The 5412-nt window shown below is 31.7% G+C and overlaps 1 pseudogene; it reads right to left on the reverse strand.

Moving 5' to 3' along the window:
• Positions 1-1387: 1387 nt before the first annotated feature.
• LOC145114726 (peroxidase 5 pseudogene) lies at positions 1388-2362 on the reverse strand (annotated as a pseudogene).
• Between the last annotated feature and the right edge of the window lie 3050 nt (positions 2363-5412).

The raw sequence follows: 5412 nt of genomic DNA on the forward strand, positions 1-5412 counted from the left end.
TGGTATTTGTAATTGTTTCAAGGATTAAAATTACTAACAAACAATGAATTGGCACCAAATAAAGATTAAATTGTCATTGTAAACATGAATTATACAGTTTTACTCTTCCGAGCATACAAAAGGAATTAGGTATTTTTGGAAATATTTGCATGAAACTCTAAAAAGAATTGTTAGAGTTTTACCTGATGGTGTAGTCGTAGCCCATGCAGTGTTGTAAAAATCGGTCTAGGCGGCCGATTAATCAGGATCGGGTAGGGGACAGGGCGTCTAATTAGGAATCGGCCAAAAATAACTCGGAATCGGTCAAAATCGGTAAAAGTCGGTCAAAATCGGAAAAATTCGGATCGGTCAAAATCAATAAAAATTGGAAAAAATCGGAAATTTTAACTTTTTTTTTAGAAAAAAATCTATAATTTCTATTGATATTCATCTATTTTGTTATAATTTTTAATAAACTTGTTATATTTGTTATAAATATTATTTTCCTAAAATTAATTTCATATAATTTATCCAATCCGAGTACTCCCCGTCTAGACCGAATACTCGTTAGGCGCTAGTTGGTACCCTTGGGAACGCCTAACGAAATTTGCAACATTGAGCCGATGTACGGACCACATATATTATGCATTTGAAAGTGTTTGGGTTACGCCAATAAAGGCATATGGCACTTCGACTCCAGAGTGTACCTGGTACACTAGGATAATTTTTATGACGACTCTTATTTGGTCACTAATTTGTCTTAAACGCATCCACAATGCATTGAATTCTATAAAGTTTAATGGATTGTCACATCATCTTTCTACGATTCATACAAGTATTTTTTTCCTACAATGTATTGAACTTTACACAGTTCAATAGAATATTAGAAAAAGTAACTTATAGTATATATTTAAGAATTAAAATTTTTCCATTTTTCCATTGAAAAGTTCAATAGTCATTAAACTCCAAATCCATTGAATGCCAAAGTCACATCTCATATCATTCATCTCTCTCATTGAGCTAACCATATTGTGGATGCTCTAAATAGTCATAGACGTACTTCAAATTCCACACTTGTTTCAATAAAAAATAAAAGATATCTTGCTAATCAGCAACAGATGTGTCGTTAAGCGAATGGATGTTTTTCGTCCCTGATTTTGGTGTCTCAAAAATTGTTTTGTAGTAGTGTATGGTTGTGTGAAATATTTAATACATGTGTTTCACATATATAACGACATAAGCAATATCCAAGCACGAGAATTGAACTCAAACCCCAAACGATTTTCATTTACTTATTCAGTCTTAATGAAAAAGAATACATTACATATTTTGCATCAAACTCAAATTAACTCTAAATAAATAAAGCCAAAACAATAATGAATTCCAAAGCATATACATTTAAGAAAATTTAGTTTCTAACCCCACACTTGTTACGTATTTCACCATTGTTCCCTGTCAATACGTCAAGAGAACCTAAACGTATCATTGCTGCAGCAAAGTCGTTTCTCCAAGCAGTCAAATTACTCGAGTATTTAGTTACCAATGTGGCTGTCAATTCACTATCAAGAAGAGTTTGATCCGAGGAGAATAAAACCTTGTGCTGCTTCACGTTAAGGTAATATTGATTATCCAGGCGATTCGCGCTCACTGGATCAAGATTCGTAGTCCCCGATTTTCCACTCTTTGGGCATTTCTCTTTCAAGGCTGCTGCATATGTTGGATCCAACGAGGGATCAGTCTGGTCTCCATTAAAGAAGTGTAAGCGGGATGTAACAGAATTACACCCTGCTCTTCCTATAGAGTGAGCTCCAGACAGTGCTACCATGTCTCCAACACTCAAACCTTTAGCCACAAACGTGTTCTGGAGGGTGTTTAGGTCGGAGTCAGGTGACGGAAGGTCTACTTCATCTATGTTCGAAATTGTTCCATCCCGTCTTCCTGATGGAATAGCATAAGAGAAACCACCAACAATGGTGGTGCTATCTCGAGCAGCGAAAGCCAAGATGTCAGCACATGAGACAGTGTTAGGGCATGCAGCTTCTATCTGTGCTTTAGCCTGATCTATTATCTCGAGTCCTATGAGTGTATCATAAAAAAAGTTAGAAATGATGTAAAGATAGAAGTTATAAGACATGAAGCTGATGAACTACGTACGTACCCTGACAAAGCAGTCATGGAAGTAGAGACGAAGGATTCCTGCAGCCATTCCAGGGTTGGTGGTGACTGACTTATTCACCGTGTCTCGCACTATCTGCTCAGCCGCTGGACACGTGGTTTGGTAGAACCCCACTTTCAGCTGTTTTTGAGCTTCGGTTGTATCCAAGGTCATCAGAAGCATGCACAACATACAGAGCTTCATGAACCATGTAACCACCCAATACATCTTCATCATCTTGGTTAATTGTTGATCTCGATCCCACTCTGTTTATTTCAGAGAGATATGTAAAGTATTGAATTTAATTTGGTATTAAGGGTGACTAACAAAAATATATATAGGCTCAGCAGTTGTTCATACTTCATAGTAATACAAAAACTGCGACCTGACTTTGAGTATCGGCCGCTTATTGATCAAGTCTCTCCATCTTATTACTTTCAATATTCCTTTGGTTTATTCGTTGTATTTCCCTACTAATTAGAATTATAGTAATTTTATAAGAAAGACTTAATTTTACTATTAAACTATGTGATATGTCTACTTTTATCATCAAGCTTCTGTTTATCCATATAATCCTTAAACTTTAGTTTCCAATCCGTTTATATTAATATAACTTGTTAAACCGGTTAACAACGTTCACATAGACAATTATGTTAAGTTGGACGCAATTCATACACATGTTTAATTGTTGATGTGGATGATGATATTGGACCAGTGTTTGTGTTTGTGTTCAAACAATATAATTAAACTTAATTTATCAACAGATCGTAACTTGTCAACACTATGTCAAGTAATTTTTTATGGCATTGGAACTAGAAATTAAAAAAAATTAAAAAATAAAAAAAAATTAATGATCGTGGTGGACATTTCAGATGGTTTATTGGTAAAAAAAATATAAATAACCATAGAGCTGATAAGAGCTTCATACCATCTCCAATGGATTGAACTCATATGAGTTCAATGGATTGAACTCATATGAGTTCAATGGATTGAACTCATATGAGTTCAATGGATTGACACATATACATTCCACTCACTATACAACTTTACCCATTAAACTCTACACTCCATTAAACTTTATACAATTTAATGGATTGTCACATCATTTATCATTTTCTTTTTATTTATTGTTATTTTTTTTAAAATTAATTAACATGAAAATAAAAAATAAAAACTACAATTAAAATTAACATTAAATAAAAATTTAAAATAAAAAATATTTTTAATATATATATATATATATATATATATATATATATATGTGTGTGTGTGAGGAGAGAGAGTATAGAGTTCAATGGGGATTGAACTCCCTATTCTATTCAATCCTAGTCATTTTCCACAATCGGGATTTTAAGTTTAATGAGATTAAACTCCTCATTAAACCCCACTAAACTCTCATTGGAGATGACCTTAATAACAACAAATGGAAAAAGACATCTAACAAATTTGAGAAACCACTTAATCAATACAGGTCAAATCCCCACTTTGTAATTATTTCTAACATACAAATAATCAACTTTCGGTTGAAATTTGAATGGCGGTTTTGATAAACTAACTTATTTTTGAGCTTATTGTAAAATTTATTTATTTATTTATTTTTCATTTTTTTGTGATATCATAAGAGTAACTTTTCTATAAGGTAGATTTAGATAACTTATTGATAAACTTTTGTTTTTAAGCTAGCATGCCAAATATAAGTTAGATAAACGGAAAACTATTGTCAAAACCGATTATGTCACAATATCTAACCTAATAAATGAAATTATTTTTATTAAATTTCATGTTTTCATTGAATTTGACACATGTCATTTTCTTGGAGTTTTTGAATTATATTTTTTTCCACTTGTCATTAACTTGTATTTTTCATTTTTCTCAAATTTAACTTCCACATTTTAGTTAGAATTTATATATGTAAGTTATATCGTTCTATTAAATTTTAGAATAAATGCTCTACAACCGGTTTTTTCCTTCATGTTTCAAATCTCGTAGAGTATATTATATTACTTATTATTTTATTCATTATAACCTTTGTATTTATATAAACTATTATTTTAAAAAATACATAATCCTTAGAACTTTACGTTAAACTTTTATTTTTAATAAACACATGCCAGTTTTGAAATAAATAATTGAAGACGTAATAGTCCATTAATAAATACAGACTTTTACGATCATCAATGAATATATTAGACTTTTACGATCACTTTTCTGTTATAAGATAAATGCAAATAAAACTCCAACATATCGCGTTCAAAGGGGTCATGTGGGTTTTAGGGATTTTTAATGAATATTATGTCGTTTTGATTATTTGGCAAATAAATTAAAATAAAAAATTTATCTATGCCGACGACATGTCGTCGGGATTGCTTCCGAAAAACGACGCGGTTTCTATTTTCTTCACCACTTAATATAATTAAATACAAATGATAATTTACACACCCTATACCGACAACAAGTCGTCGGCATAGCGTCCTTTGTCCTCAACAACAAGTGTCGTCGGCTTAGACGTCGTCGCCATATGTGTTTATTCTTGTAGTGTCCCTTTGTTTACTCTCATTTGTTTTTCTTTTTTTTAATAAAAGTGTATCATTCGATAAAAAAAGTTTATTTTTTTTTTGGAATGGCAAATACAAATATATACTAAACTACTCATAAGTTATTCCACCTATGTCCATAATGGAACTTAAATCCTTAACCTCAAGGCGGTACGGCAACAACGAATACCGCTGGGCTAGAAGCCATTTGGTAAAAAAAAAAAAAAAAAAGAAGAAAGTTTACTCGTCTTCATATTAGACTTTCCATATTCTAGAAAACCAACAAGAACTTAATGTGTTTAGCTGTAAACAGTGACATGTTTTTGAAATAACTTGTTTTTCTTATTATCATTCATTATTCTCCCAAGAATCCAAATCATTTGGATTTGTTTAAAATTAATGGAACTTTAATTGTGTTTAGTTGAAAATGGGGAGAGTTTTGCAAAAATGGACCACATTTATTTTGACGCGTCATATGTTTGTCAAGTTTCTCATTACTAATTGTGAAAATTGTCATGCTTGAGGGCATTTCTGATCCTTTTATCCTCTTTGTCTTTAACCTCTATTTTTGTATATTAAACTTATATCATATGATTGTATTTTGGCTACTTTCCATTATAATCGGCTTTAATCTTTCCTAAGAACCATCGTCCAGAGGGTCAAAATCTAATATTTGATTTTGCATGTATGCATATATAATAAAGTACTTTGGGTCAAATTTTATAAAAGGATACGTTTTATACA

Source organism: Lactuca virosa, chromosome 5 (assembly GCF_052849685.1).
Source record: "Lactuca virosa cultivar CGN04683 chromosome 5, Lactuca_virosa_CGN04683_v6, whole genome shotgun sequence".
NCBI classification, from domain to species: domain Eukaryota; kingdom Viridiplantae; phylum Streptophyta; class Magnoliopsida; order Asterales; family Asteraceae; genus Lactuca; species Lactuca virosa.